This window comes from Salmo salar, chromosome ssa18 (genome assembly GCF_905237065.1).
Source record: "Salmo salar chromosome ssa18, Ssal_v3.1, whole genome shotgun sequence".
Taxonomy (NCBI): domain Eukaryota; kingdom Metazoa; phylum Chordata; class Actinopteri; order Salmoniformes; family Salmonidae; genus Salmo; species Salmo salar.
In genome coordinates, this window is record NC_059459.1 from 5584260 (window position 1) to 5600795 (window position 16536).

Genomic DNA, 16536 nt, shown 5'->3' on the forward strand with positions numbered 1-16536 from the left:
TAGACACACACCCCCACCCCTCGTCTTACCAGACGTAGCCGTTCTGTCCTGCCGATCCACGGAAAACCCAGCCAGCTGTATATTATCCGTATCTTCGTTCAGCCACGACTCTGTGAAACCTAAGATATTACCATTTTTAATGTCCCGTTGGTAGGATAGTCTCGAACGGAGCTCAACCAGTTTATTCTCCAGTGATTGCATGTTGGCCAATAGAATGGATGGTAGAGGTGGGTTACCCACTCGCCGCCAAATTCTCACAAGGCACCCTGATCTGCACCCCCTGCATTTCCTTCTTTTCTTCATGCGAATTTGGGCCTTATATCCTTCGCGTCAAACTCATTAAACAAAAAATCTTTATCCAGTTCGAGGTGAGTAATCTCTGTTCTGATATCAGGAGCTATTTTCAGTCATAAGAGATGGTAGCATCAACATTATGTACAAAATAAGTTACAAACAATGTGAAAAAAACCACACAAAATAGCCCAATTGGGTAGGAGCCCTTAAAACAGCAGCCATCCCCTCCGGCGACATTCTTCTAAAAAGCACACACACACTAACTCACTGTCCTCCATGCAGAGGTTACCTTAACCTGTACTTACAAAAGAGGGATTCCCATTGATTATGAATCTGAGTTACATTATCTGTGGTCACTGACCGACTGACCCATTTCTACTCATGTTTTCCACAATGGCATGCAGTACGCAATACTGACACAGCAAGAAAGGTGCCGTTGTGTATGATTACTTTGCATGACATGCCACAAAACACCTCATTTGGATATTGAACATTTGTTGCATATAAAATCAACTAGTTAATTGATAGTCTTATGGAAGTATACAAATACATAGTCTTCAAAATCATGTCTATTTAGTCCAGACAGACTCACCTCTTTCACTTTAGAGTTTAGACCAGCCTTGGTGATGTTATTAACAGCCGACTGCAGCTCACTCAGACTGGGGATCTGTGGAACACACACACACACACACACACACTTTAGATTGCAAACTGCTCATAATCTTCAATGACTTCTTTGCAGTAAATGTCATTATTATGCTTTGGCAGAAGGGCGCAGCAAAGCCAGAACTATCAACTATGTTGACATTGCCTGCCTTATCTTTATTTTTTTATTTAACCTTAATTTATACAGGTTTTTCTCATTGAGATAACATCTCTTTTCCAAGAGAGACCTGGTCCAATAGCAGCAGGGGGAACAATGTTTCAGACAAACAACTTACATACACCAACACAACATTAAACAAAACTATAAACCCACATACAGTACAACAATGACATATTACGTTAAAAACACGAAAGTCTTGACTAAAAACAGCTGTCCTAAAGACAATTACACCCTTCTAAGCTATATACATCGATCAAGTGTTTGAACTCCACCAATGAAACTAGATCATCAAATTAAAAAAATGATGCTTGTTATCCAAGTAGATCAATTACTGCATTGTCTATGATAAAATAAACTGATGTCTAAAAACAACATTTATATGGAACTATTCAGGCCTTTTTTGTTGGACATGTATTTCGAAGATAAATACACAATTATTATTATTTAATTGTTTTATTTCACCTTTATTTAACCAGGTAGGCAAGTTGAGAACAATCTTGTGTTACTGATAAGGTGTGTGTGTGAGCATGCATTATGAGCTGTAATTTTCCTGAAAACCAAGCCTTCGTTTGTGGTAGCCTGTTTGAGAGGGGGGAGGAGAGGAAAGGAGAGGAGAGAGTGCGTCAGAGGGAGGAGGAGGAGGAGGAAGAAAGGACAAGTCAGGTCAGCTTACACACTGAAACCTGACATCAAAAGATAACACCATGAGTCAATTCTACTCATTTGCCTGTGTCATATCAATCTCATTAACCCAGTAATGTGTTCCTCCTGTTGCAAGGCAATTTCCTCAAAACACAGTCCATCACCACAAACTGTTCAAAACCACACGTTATCAGGAACACACAAGAGCTTGATTGTGTTTAACAAAAGGCCTGAATCCTTCCTTATCAAGAACAAACCAGTAGGATGAAAAGACACACACCGGTGTGTACAGGGTGATAACTGGGGTACCAGAACCACCATGGAATTGGCATTCAATAGTGGAAAGAGGAAGAATAAATGGAGGCGGCAACACGAAACGAAGTTGTACTCACAGCAATAGTGGTGTCAAATGTTAGTTTCTGTAGCTCTGACTGATAGGCAGAGCACTCAGTACAGTTAGGGTTTCTCAGTGTGCTGTTGATGCGGTCTCTGACAGAGCTAACATTAGCCTGGACCACAGATACATCAGACTGGAACTGGGTTAGAGTAGAGTCTAACCTCACCAGCAGGACACTGGTACTGTTCACCACTAGGATACAAATACAACATACACACATATTAAAATGTCAGAAGACTTTAAAAAGCACTTTGTTAAACAATTAATGTAGATAATTCAAATTAAACTATATCAGAAGAGGAATATACACACAAACACCACACACACACACAGAAAAACCTGTTAGAATATCAGAGGAAGAATATACACACACACAAAAACACACACACAGGATGGAGTTGTACCATTGGCTATATCTCTAATAGACTGCAGGGAAGGTTTCAGGGGGCCCTCTAGTCTTCTCTGGATCTCCTTGCCCAGCAGATTACCTATATCTGGGAGAGAGAGAGAAGGTAGAGATGTATGTAATTGTTGACCGGTGTTTCCCAAATTGTGAATGGCAGCTAGTCACCTCTGGGTCAAAACGACGATTGGCATTACAGTTGTTTCAGTGTGTTCGTACTTTGCAGAACTTGTGATGCATTATGTGACTAGAAGCTCAGGTACTCACTATTGAGGCTTCTGGTGACTTCATCCACTGTCTCATTGCTCTCTATCAGCACACTATCAATTTGCTGAGGAGAGATAGAAGACACACACACTTAGACACAGGAGAGACGACATAAAATTGAGGAGACTCCCTCAAACACATTCTAACAAAACTGAAACTTCAAAGCCATTACCGACAGCCAAAATTAACGATTGACCAGTTCTAACAACACGACCTGCCCTACCATTAACTTATCCTTCTCTCTCCATCCTTTCCCTCTCTCTTTCTCCCTCTTACCCCCTTCTTCCTCTCTCCCTCTCTCTTTCTCCCGTCTTGCCCCCTTTCTCCCATTCCCTCCCTCTCTATCCTCTGCCTTTTTCACCCTTCTCCCTCTCTTCCCCCGGCGGCCCTCTCCCTCTGTTGTGCCAGATAAAAGTGTTGACAGTGCAAGCTTGACAGTCAGTTAAACATTAAGGTGAATGGGAGACTAATGGGGTGACAGAGGGTCAAAGATCCTACCCCCAAGACATGCTAACCTCTCACCATTGCTAATAACAGGGGTGGTTAGCATGTTTTGGGGGTAAGATGTTTGACCGACTGTTTTTTCTCACCCATTATTATTCACAATTCATTTAGGATTGTCTGTAATCATGGTAGCATCCACATTTATGTAGAAGTGTTTAGAAACATATTATATTCTTATTTACAATAAAAGTGACTCCAAAATAACAATACAATATTTACCATTGATTTCTGATGGGCACTAAATAATCTGAAACACAACCAAAACGAACTGCAAATGCATCCGACAAGTTTGTAGAGTCACGCTTGATGTAGTCATTGCGTCCTAGGAATATGGGGCCAAAATTTAAACCTGTGACAACTTTATTCATAATAATCTTTAGGGGTGTTAATAAATTTGACCCCTATCTTCTTGAGAAAAAAGCATATTACTTGTTAAACAAAATCTCTTTCTCTGAGCAATTGTATTAGTGTAAAATAATGTAATTTCCCCCCCAAAGAAATTGCATACCAAGGGCAGCTGAGGGGAGGACAACTCATAATAATGGTGGAATGGAGTGAATGGAATGGTATCAACCACATGGAAAACATGTTTGATTTGTTCAATACCATTCTATTTATTCCTTCCAGCCATTACCATGAGCCCGTCCTCCCCAATTAAGGTGCCACTTGCTGCCTGTAGAGCATACTCCATAGCTCCAGTATTTGAATTATTTATTTTAGTCATTCATTTCCATGCTGTGTGTCAGGAATTAAAGGCCACATTCTCAATGTCTGCAGTACACACACACACACACACACACACACACACACACACACACACACCTGTGGGACAGCTGTGAGGTAGGTTTGGAGGTTGTCAAGTGTATTGTTGAGTTCTACAGAGCTGTCCTCGACACTCCCTTTCAGAAACTGGTTGCTGAAGAACATGCAGATGTTCCCCTGAACTACACACACATGCACAGAAAAGTTAGTTTGTGTTCATTGTTTCACTTCATATCAAAAGGCTTGTTTTGTCTTATCCAAATGCTTAAATATGCGCACACACTTACAGTATGACTAGCGTGGTGAGTAGCGTAGCCCAGTAGAATCCTCTCCTGTGACAGTGGACAGCTTTAGTCTGCTTCTGGTACATGTGTCCTCCACAGTGTCCACAGCAGCGACAGCAGGCTAGGCAGAACCCAACCAGGGGCATCAGGATAATGTATACGATCCCTATAGCAGCACACACTAGGAAACCAACTTCATAGAGAAGGACCTGAGGAGATTCACACACAGTTAACATAGACACATACACATTAACATAAACACACAGATACACAAGTAGGATATATAGGATTATAAACACAGTGTAAATAAGAAGAATAGTTGGCTGATTACGGTAAAATGGTGACTTTGCCTATATTAACAACTGTGTAGTGTTCGCAAACAAAACAAAAGAGGCGCCGCAAATATCACTGGACAATAGATTGACTGTGATGTGGACAGGAGTCTTACACACATCTGTTCTCACCTCTCTAATGGTCTTGTCGTCATTGTATATATTGCCATTTTCCTCCAATAAATTAACCAGCAAATCTAAGAGAGAGGGATGGAGAGGGAGAGAGAGAAAAAAAGAAAGAAGGAGGATCTGGATAAGCACTACACAATACGTACAAGTGTAAGGGTCTTTAAATCATACGGCATATGAAAGCAATTATGAAAACGTACAGTTATGATATAACTATTGTTCCCTGAAGGAGGGAATGAGGTATAACATACTATGGGGAGTCAACAACCAATCATATTCACCTGAAGAACTGAAATCACGCCAAACAGATGCCAAGCCCGCCCTCGGAAGTCCCGCCTTCCTGACTATAATACTGGGGGTCGCATACATTTCCTCAATTAAGTACCGCTCTTCAACGAGCCCAATTCCCCTGTAGGCACGGAGTGATTGTATGTTCCCATAGTATGTTATAACTCGTTCCCTCCTTCAGGGAATAGTAGTTATATTCATAACTGTACGTCCCTTTTCAGTTGGTCACTCTCTATAATATACTATGGGAACATACAATCACCCCCCCAAGCCTAGCATGCCTATGACAGTCCATGCACACGGGGGGGCGCAAATAAAATGTGACAAATAAAATTTGATTTGAGACCCTGAGGTAGACCTGCCAATACCTACATGACACGCCGACATGGCTGCCACATAAGCATCAAATGTATAAAAAGAAAGACCCTGCTCAAAAAGCTCTTGCAAGGACATCAAAATGTCCACCAAGGAGCTCTGAAAAGGAGAAACTCCTTTAACCTGACATCAAACCTCAAACGCATGCCACTTATATGTATACAACCCTCTCGTAAAGGGCGCACGGGCCGAGTGTACAGACATAATCACGTTCGAGGGTAAACCCCTAGCCGTCAAATTCAACCTTTCAGGGGCCAAACCCACAGATCCATATCTGCGACCGTGGGTAACAAATTCTCACTTGCGACTGAGACAATAGATCCCAACGAAACGGAACCCGTCATGGATCCCTGTCCAACAGGCGGATGGATGATCTCTGGGAATCAAGGTTGTTTGGGCCAACGGGGTGCCACCAGAATCAACAACAGACCGCCTGACGGACCCTCTCCACATTGGCCTGAATCAGGTCCAGCGGAGGAACACAGAGCAGGGTCCAAGGCCACTGATGCGCCAAAGCATCTGATCCCAACATAGCGCCCATAACCATCATTGATAAGAACAAATGACAATGCACATTTTCAAGCGATCTGGGAAAGAGGGGTGCAGTCTCCACTCCCCCTTGAAAAGTAGAACTGCCCCATGTTAAGAGATCTGGGAAGATACGTCGCCCTGAGTGACAGAAAATGCACACTGCTTCATACGAGCATCCCCCACAGCCTGTTGATGTACGCCACCGCCAGCCTGTTGTCAGACATTACCAACACATTCTGTCCCTCCAACATTGGAAGGAAATGCCTCAGTGCTAGCAAACAGTCAGTAGCTCTAGGTAATTGATATGCAGCGCCCTTTGCGCTGTTGACCAAATCCCTCTTTTCGAGTAGCCCACACAAAGCGCTCCCCATCCCAGTAAAGATGCATCTGTTGTGATCAACATGCAGCACACTACCCAGCCCATGAGAACCCCTTGCAACAACAAACGCGGGTCCCTCCATGGAGTCAACTCCCTTAGGCATGACGCTTATACCTTGAGCAATCAATGGCAGTAACGAGATGTGTCCAGACGCGTAGCAATCACTCAGCGCTGAAACAGATGCCTCAACAGAAGTCCTAGAGGCACCACAGTTTTCATAGATGCCATCAGACCCAATAACCGCAGGCACAAGCGAAAAGGCGCAGAGTGCCCCAGCTGAAACCGTGCCAGACAGAGCCGGAATGCGACCCTCCTTTGTTGGGACAATAAACACAGGATTCAGAACCGTGTCCAGAATGAGACCCAGACACTGAAAGCACTGAGCCGGAGTCAAACAACTTTTCTTGTAATCCACTATGCATGACAGAGACTTAATATGGGAAACCAGCGTGGCAGGGTGGAGCTCCACCTGTTCCCTCAACTCCGCTATGACCAGCCAATCGTCCAGATAGGCCAATACTCTGATCCACTGGCACTGCACCGGTGCCAAAGTCGCCTCCACTGCCATAGAAAAGGTGCAGGGCGATAGGGAGAGTCCGAAAGGCAGGACCAGAAATATAGGCAAACACCCTCGAAATTAAACCTCTTGAAATGAAACCTTCTGTGGGGAGGATGTATAGCCACATGAAAATATGCATCCTTCAGATCTATGTACGTAAACCAAACGCTAGGACACACCGACTGCAATCAGCGAAGTATTAGCATTTTGAACTTGCAAACCTTGAGGTGATTGTTTAAAACACACAAGCCCAGGATGGGACTCAACGTTCCATCGCTCTTGGGAACTGACACGGGGACCACCCGAATAGCCTGCTTTTGAAGGAGAGAGGAAATCTCCTCTCTCAAGACAGGCGCTAGGACCTCGGAGACCATTGACATCAAAAAAAGGAGGACGCACAGAGAATTACAGACTGTACCCCCTTGTCACCATCTTCATCACCCATGGTGAAACTGTGCATGCCAGCCACTCGACGGAGCACGCTGCCAGTCTCCCATGCATTGTCTCCTGAACGGGCAGAGCACCACCCTGAGAACTGGGATAAAAAACATTTTTGTCATGCTTGTTTTAATATCCACTACTTGACAACAGTGTGTCTGAACTAGGGAAAGGAACTGTTTATTATACCCACAACTGGACGAGACCGCACTCTTGATACCCCTGAACACCGAGAAACATTTGTAGAAACAATGTGCTTTCTTGCTACTGCTGTTCTGATACCCAGCCCACACCAGGTTTGGGGACTTCGCAAACCAGAACTTGTCCCCATTGACTGAGCCAATTGGGAACACTGTTGCCCTTGTTGGTGAAACTGGCTCATCCAAATACACCCGTCTGTCCCTGTCAGGAATCTGGGACAACGTCAACCAGAGGTGGTGGTGAGCCACCACCGTTGCCCCCATACTTCTCACCATAGCCAGGATAGTACAGCAGGACAGACGCAGTACAAAATCAACAGTAGCAGAGATTCCATCGAGAAGCTCTGAAATCGGCTTCCCCGCCTCCAAAGTCTTATTCAGCTCCTGCAGCAAATCGATATAATACATCTGCAGCATTGTGACCACATTCAATGACCAGGCCGCCACTCCCTCAGTGTGGTACACTTTATCTAGCTGATACGCCTAGAACCAGCACTATGTATTCAGAAGCATCGTGCTAGGATTAGCCCTCTTCGTAGCCTCTGGAGCTAAGTAACTTGCCAGCTTTCCATCCATCCAGTGTTATATCCAGGAAGGCGGGGCTTCCGAGGGCGGGCTCAGCATCCATTGGCCCGTTTGGCATGATTTCAGTCTTCAGGTGAATATGATTGGTCGTTGACTCCCCATAGTATGATATACCATGTGACTGACAAAGGCTACTTTTTCAGCTCTTATTGGCATTCCCTCTCTCATTTCTATACACACAAACAACCAGTCATCATTCAACCTACAATGATTGCATATCAGTACAAAAAATATATTCAACATAAAATCAGCAAAAAAAGAAACGTCCTCTCACTGTCAACTGCGTTTATTTTCAGCAAACTTAACATGAGTAAATATACTGCTCAAAAAAATAAAGGGAACACTTAAACAACACAATGTAACTCCAAGTCAATCACACTTCTGTGAAATCAAACTGTCCACTTAGAAAGGAACACTGATTGACAATAAATTTCACATGCTGTTGTGCAAATGGAATAGACAACAGGTGGAAATTATAGGCAATTAGCAAGACACCCCCAATAAAGGAGTGGTTCTGCAGGTGATAACCACAGACCACTTCTCAGTTCCTATGCTTCCTGGCTGATGTTTTGGTCACTTTTGAATGCTGGCGGTGCTTTCACTCTAGTGGTAGCATGAGACGGAGTCTACAACCCACACAAGTGGCTCAGGTAGTGCAGCTCATCCAGGATGGAAGGGACATCAACGGATGGGGTCAAGTGAGCAGGGGCGCGGGACAGGCCAGTACAGGAGGGCAACAACCCAGCAGCAGGACCGCTACCTCCGCCTTTGTGCAAGGAGGAGCACTGCCAGAGCCCTGCAAAATGACCTCCAGCAGGCCACAAATGTGCATGTGTCTGCTCAAATGGTCAGAACCAGACTCCATGAGGGTGGTATGAGGGCCCGACGTCCACAGGTGGGGGTTGTGCTTACAGCCCAACACCGTGCAGGACGTTTGGCATTTGCCAGAGAACACCAAGATTGGCAAATTCGCCACTGGCGCCCTGTGCTCTTCACAGATGAAAGCAGGTTCACACTGAGCACATGTGACAGACATGACACTCTGGAGACGCCGTGGAGAACGTTCTGCTGCCTGCAACATCCTCCAGCATGACCGGTTTGGCGGTGGGTCAGTCATGGTGTGGGGTGGCATTTCTTTGGGGGGCCGCACAGCCCTCCATGTGCTCGCCAGAGGTAGCCTGACTGCCATTAGGTACCAAGATGAGATCCTCAGACCCCTTGTGAGACCATATGCTGGTGCGGTTGGCCCTGGGTTCCTCCTAATGCAAGACAATGCTAGACCTCATGTGGCTGGAGTGTGTCAGCAGTTCCTGCAAGAGGAAGGAATTGATGCTATGGACTGGCCTGCCCGTTCCCCAGACCTGAATCCAATTGAGCACATCTGGGACATCATGTCTCGCTCCATCCACCAACGCCACGTTGCACCACAGACTGTCCAGGAGTTGGCGGATGCTTTAGTCCAGGTCTGGGAGGAGATCCCTCAGGAGACCATCCGCCACCTCATCAGGAGCATGCCCAGGCGTTGTAGGGAGGTCATACAGGCACGTGGAGGCCACACACACACTACTGAGCCTCATTTTGACTTGTTTTAAGGACATTACATCAAAGTTGGATCAGCCTGTAGTGTGGTTTTCCACTTTAATTTTGTGTGTGACTCCAAATCCAGACCTCCATGGGTTGATAAATTGGATTTCCATTGATTATTTTTGTGTGATTTTGTTGTCAGCATATTCAACTATGTAAAGATAAAAGTATTTAATAAGATTATTTCATTCATTCAGATCTAGGATGTGTTATTTTAGTGTTCCCTTTATTTTTTTCAGCAGTGTATTTGTATGAACATAACAAGATTCAACAACTGAGACATAAACTGAACAAGTTCCACAGACATGTGACTAACAGAAATGGAATAATGTGTCCCTGAACAAAGGGGGGTCAAAATCAAAAGTAACAGTCAGTACCTGGTGTGGCCACCAGCTGCATTAAGTACTGCAGTGCATCTCCTTCTCATGGACTGCACCAGATTTGCCAGTTCTTGCTGTGAGATGTTAACCCACTCTTCCACCAAGGCACCTGCAAGTTCCCGGACATTTCTGGGGGGATCCAACAGGTCCCAGACGTGCTCAATGGGATTAAGATCCGAGCTCTTCGCTGGCCATGGCAGAACACTGACATTCCTGTCTTGCAGGAAATCACGCACAGAACGAGCATACTGCTGGTGGCATTGTCATGCTGGAAGGTCATGTCAGGATGAGCCTGCAGGAAGGGTACCACATGAGGGAGGAGGATGTCTTCCCTGTAACGGACAGCGTTGAGATTGCCTGCAATGACAACAAGCTCAGTCCGATGATGCAACACACCACCCCAGACCATGACAGACCCTCCACCTCGATCCCGCTCCAGAGTACAGGCTTCGGTGTACCGCTCATTCCTTTGACGATAAACGCAAATCTTACCTTTATTTAACTAGGCAAGTCAGTTAAGAACAAATTCTTATTTTCAATGACGGGCTAGGAACAGTGGGTTAACTTCCTTGTTCAGGTGCAGAACAGATCTTTACCTTGTCTCCTCTGGGATTTGATCTTGCAACCTTTCGGTTACTAGTCCAATGCTCTATCCACTAGGCTATCACCCCTGGTGAGACAAAACAGCGACTCGTCAGTGAAGAGCACTTTTTGCCAGTCCTGTCTGGTTCAGCAACGGTGGGTTTGTGCCCATAGGTGACATTGTTTCCGGTGATGTCTGGTGAAGACCTGCCTTATAACAGGCCTACAAGCCCTCAGTCCAGCCTCTCTCAGCCTATTGCGGTCAGTCTGAGCACTGATGGAGGGATTGTGTGTTCCTGGTGTAACTCAGGCAGTTGTTGTTGCCATCCTGTACCTGTCCCGCAGGTGTGATGTTCGGATGTACCGATCCTGTGCAGGTGTTGTTACACATGGTCTTCCACTGCGAGGACAATCAGCTGTCCGTCCTGTCTCCCTGTAGCGCTGTCTTAGGCGTCTCACAGTACAGACATTGCAATTTATTGCCCTGGCCACATCTGCAGTCCTTATGCCTCCTTGCAGCATGCCTAAGGCACGTTCACGCAGATGAGCAGGGACCCTGGGCATCTTTCTTTCTATATTTTTCAGAGTCAGTAGAAAGGCCTCTCTAGTGTCCTAGGTTTTCATAACTGTGACCTTAATTGCCTACCGTCTGTAAGCTGTTAGTATCTTAACGACCGTTCCACGGGTGAATGTTCATTAATTGTTTATGTGTCATTGAACAAGCATGGGAAACAGTGTTTAAACCCTATAAAATGAAGATCTGTGAAGTTATTTGGATTTTACAAATTATCTTTGAAAGACAGGGTCCTGAAAAAGGGAAGTTTCTTTTTTTGCTGAGTTTATAAACATCTTCTGGCTTGTTTATGTGAGAGGATCAAAGTTAGGAAATCAAACCTACCGTGAGATAGGAAATCAAACCTACCGTATGTTATTTAGATGTAACCTAACCTACAGTGAGGGAAAAAGGTATTTGATCCCCTGCTGATTTTGTACATTTGCCCACTGACAAAGAAATGAAATTGGATTTCAAATAGGTTCAAATAAACCTACCATTAAAATTATACACTGATCATTTATTTGTCAGTGGGCAAATGTACAAAATCAGCAGGGGAACAAATACTTTTTTCCCTCACTGTAAGGATCATGAAACCATGGGTAACCATACCAGTGTTATAAGACCTGAGCCAACCACACATTAAAGAACTGTTTGTCCACCATTGTCTAACCCTGGTAGTTATGGTTATTGTTCATACACCAACGGCTGGCATTCTGGACAGAAACTTGAGAGGAGATCTATTCTAGTTGGGAAGGAGGACATTCTGCTTTTTCACGTTCTCTCTCTATTTCTGCATTTCTCGCTCCCTCTTTCTGTCTCTCTCTCACACAGAGACATTCACAGTCTAGTGAATGCTGACGGACTACGCAAGTTGCATTGAATTGTGAAAACTGTTACAGAGTAACAACGAGGGGTAAACCAACCTTTTTTTGAATGAGTCTTTTTCTTGTCTGTTTCACAAATGTGTGTTGGTGACTACCACACATGTTGAATAAATCAACTACAGAAGAGCTGTTACCATCACTTGTGTTTCGATGATAAAACCTAAATAATAAAACGCACAATAAATCAAAATATTTAAAGCCTAGAACAGGCCACTGTCACCATGTTTTTGAGAGAGAGAGAGAGAGAGAGAGAGACAGACTTAGGATATGATTCAGTGTTTACAGTTGGATTCAGAAATGTAAAGTTCTTAAAAGTTTAAATTACTGCTCATTGCCTGGCACAAAATAGAAGCTATAGAAGCCATGATCAAAGAGACTATCGCTATCAAATCCGTGCATAGCAACCTGAGAGCTCTCTGATCTAAGACGAGTTTCACCTGGGCAAAGGTCAATGACTGATTAACTTGTGTGTGTGTGTGTGTGTGTGTGTACCTGAGGGACCTTCACTGCTGTTTGTCAAACGGAATCAATAATGTCTCTAACAAGGAAGCAATAAATAAACTGAGCCAGCTTTGAAATCATAATGAAATGTACTGTCGTGACAAAGGAGATGGACAATCAGATTCAGGTCAGTGAGACAAACTACAGTGGAGTATTGTCCACAGGCCTACGGTGTTGCTCTGCTCTGTGGTTTCTGGGTTAACCATAAGTGTATGAGTCACTCACTAAATAAAAATAAAAGGAAACACACCATCTACAGATACTTTTATCTGACTACAGTAGTTAACCATTGACAGCCTGACCCACAACACACTAAAGGCATTTCCATGAACACACTTATTAGCTAACGGCGTCACCAGTTTCTATGGTTAAAGAGCACTGGTTGGCTCTAATGTTTAACCTATCACATCACTATAGGCGCACATGCTTAAATCTTTGGGGAGAGTTAGGAGTAGAGCAAACGATGCATTTCCAGATGGAAACTAATCTCGGTTAAACTATAAATAAAATAGTGTAATGTTTACGTAGTCTGTTCACAAGAGATTAGTTGGCAACAGAAGAAAAAATATTCTGCTATAGTTCTATACCATTTTCACTCTGCAAATTGGTGGAAGCCCATGTATTTGTATGGGATTTACATAATGGCTACACACAACTGGCTAGGTCAGTATGAGGTCAGTATGATGTATAGACTGCTGTAGAAAAGGAGCGCTGTCAGACTAGGCTATGTTCAAAATGGCACAATATTCCCTTTATAGTGCACTTATTTGGTTTTTGACTATGGCACCCTGTTCCCTTTGTATACTGTAGTACACCACTTTTACCAGACAAATTCAGCCCTAGACTGACCTTTGGGGAAGGGGTTGGGCTGGACAGTGTGGAGGAAGGACTGGACCACCCCGGACATGAAGCCTGTGTCTGCTCCTGGGACTGACTGGTACTTGGGCTGGGTCAGGTTCGAGGGAGTGACTCCCGTAGGACAGGAGTCAGCGGGAGGCTGGGCCAAACTGGAACCCAGGAACAGTGCCCCGATCCAGGCCAACACCGCCCCGACGCAGCCCCCCAACCTCCAAACTCTGCTATATGCTCCCATCACTGCAGCTGGAGACAGGGCCGGAGGTTGTGCTAGGGTAAGGATGGAGAAATTAGTGTGGAGCAATCAACTTATGGCACAATCTCAGTATTGCTGTGTCTGCAAACGCACAGAGCAGAGAGAGACTGGGGTGAGGGTGGAAACACACACGGATACAGAAGAGAAAGCCAAGAAAAACACAGAAGAGATTGTTGTGAAAAAGTGCAGGCACTGGAAAGGAAACACATACACATATTGTATAGTAAAGTATTGTAAGAAATCCTGCCTTGAAGGAAACCATAAATGTGATAACAAGTGAAACGTTCTGTTCATGTGTAAAGCGCTTCCCTAATGATCTGTAAACATTTGGCACAGCAACATTCTAGAGACCATATGTCTGTCTTAGGCTCTACCATAGTATATGCCATTTCGCAGATGGGTCGTTCTTGAATTGAGGTGGCATTTGTGTCTCTTGCCTATGCAACCATGAAAAACACATTAAAATGACAAATAGTTACTCATATATGTTTTTGTTTATATTCACCTGTTTATCAATGATAAAACATTCTGCAAAACTTTGTTTATGCATTGTTTAAAGTACTTAGGGTTAGAAAATTGGCTTGTCCCAGTAGTGATGTGTAGAGTTGTTTGGGGATTTAGAGATATCTATTATTTTGAATGCTAGAAAGTGAAAAAAAAGTATTTAATATATTGTATAGATCAATAAAAACGAAGATGGCTATTACAATACCAATCGTTTTTTACTAGTATAATGTCTGTCCCTCAGTTTTATGTCATTGGTGTTACCACCTTGAAAATCATTCCCTCCAGTAGCAAACTGTTATCGGGGAAGGGTCATAAATTTGAGGATTCCATTGATAATTTGGTGTCTAAATGTGTCACTTGAATGTGAAAAAGCACTTGATGTTACTCAATTTAAATGAAGGGAAATGATTACATTGTGAGCAAAATTAATCATATCGCTTAAGTAAATGATTTTCAAACAGTTAATGACCTTAGATTTGTGCATCTGTGGCCTCTATTTAAGAAAATCCTCAATAACCTCCAATTTTTCATTGGTGATCCCATCATTGGTGTTACTACTCCTACTGGTGGCACAATGTTATCATAATGGTAAAAATTATTCAAAGTCATTAACCGCTTACACTTGTGGAAAGAGGCTGTGAGTGGAAAGAGCTACGCTGCCATATTAGTTTATTAAGAATGGGAAGATGTACCCAGATTCTTTTTATCTAGAACAATTTTGTAAATTCCATTACCAAATGACACCACAATTCAAGAACGACCCAGATGCTTTTATCAAAGCTATTTACAGTAATGCGTGCATTTAACTTACGGGTGGTCCCGGGAATCGAAACCACGATTTTGGAGTTGCAAGCGCCATGCTCTACCAACTGAGCTACCACTGATAAGCTTATCAACATCTTTAAAGACTTGAGTTTTGATCAAATAACCACCAACACATAATACATTACTTGAATCTTGCAATTCCACATCCTCTTCCTATGTCAATAAAGATGCACATAAAACCTTGAGAAAGATTGAGACAGATCACCAAAAACATTTAAAAAAAATCCATAATGCAAAACCACACATACAACACACTGTATTCTGAGTCAGAAAATCAGTAATGTTTGTAGAAAAACAAAGACTGCCCCAACAGATCCATAGATGATGCAATCTCAATTGCTCTCCACACTGCACTCACCCACCTAGAATACCTAGGAGAGACTGCTGTTCATTGACTACAGCTTAGCATTCAAAACCATTGTCCCCTCCAAGTATCTCTAAAAGTATTGATGTTCATCAGTCCACGGTAAGACAAATTGTCTATAAATGGAGAAAGTTCAGCACTGTTGTAACTCTCCCTAGGAGTGGCCGTCCTGCAAAGATGACTGCAAGAGCAGAATGCTCAATAAGAAGAATCCTAGAGTGTCAGCTAAAGACTGCTCCAGAGATTTCATGCTAACGTCTCTGTTGACGAGTCATCGATACAAAAAAACAAGAATGGTGTTCATGGGAGGACACCACAAAAAAAGCCACTGCTGTCCAAAAAAACATTGCTGCACATCTGAAGTTAGCAAAAGAGCATCTGGATGTTCCACAGTGCTAACCAGTGCTAACGTTTTTTTTAACTACAGTTCAAGTCCGAAGTTTACATACACTTAGGTTGTGTCACATGAGATGACGCTGGAGAGACGAAGCAGGTACGGGAAGTAAAACATTGAATAAATAACGGCCATGGAACGAGACAGGAACAGCGTCAGCAAACTAATAAAAAAGACAAAAACAATATAATGACGCAGCGGGGAACAGAGCTAGGGAACTGACAAATATAGGGGAGGAAAAAAACAGATGATAAGTGAGTCCAGGTGAGTCCAATTTCGCTGATGCGTGATGACAGAAGGCAGGTGTACGGGATGGATGGCAATCTGGTGACCTCAAGCGCCAGGGGCAGGGAAGAGTGGGAGCAGACATGACAGATTTGAGTCATTAAAACTCGTTTTTGAACCACTCCACAAATGTCTTGTTAACAAACTATAGTTTTGGCAAGTCGGTTAAGGACATCTACTTTGACACAAGCATGACACAAGTAATTTTTCCAATAATTGTTTACAGACAGATTATTTCACTTATAATTCACTGTATCACAATTCCAGTGGGTCAGACGTTTACATAAACTAAATTTACTGTGCCTTTAAACAGCTTGGAAAATTCTAGAAAATGATGTCATGGCTTTAGAAGCTGCTGATAGGCTAAT

At 43.5% G+C, this 16536-nt stretch overlaps 1 pseudogene; it reads right to left on the reverse strand.

Moving 5' to 3' along the window:
• Positions 1-15474, reverse strand: part of LOC106576862 (prominin-1-A-like) — a 31395-nt pseudogene extending 15921 nt beyond the window's left edge.
• Positions 15475-16536: the final 1062 nt, after the last annotated feature.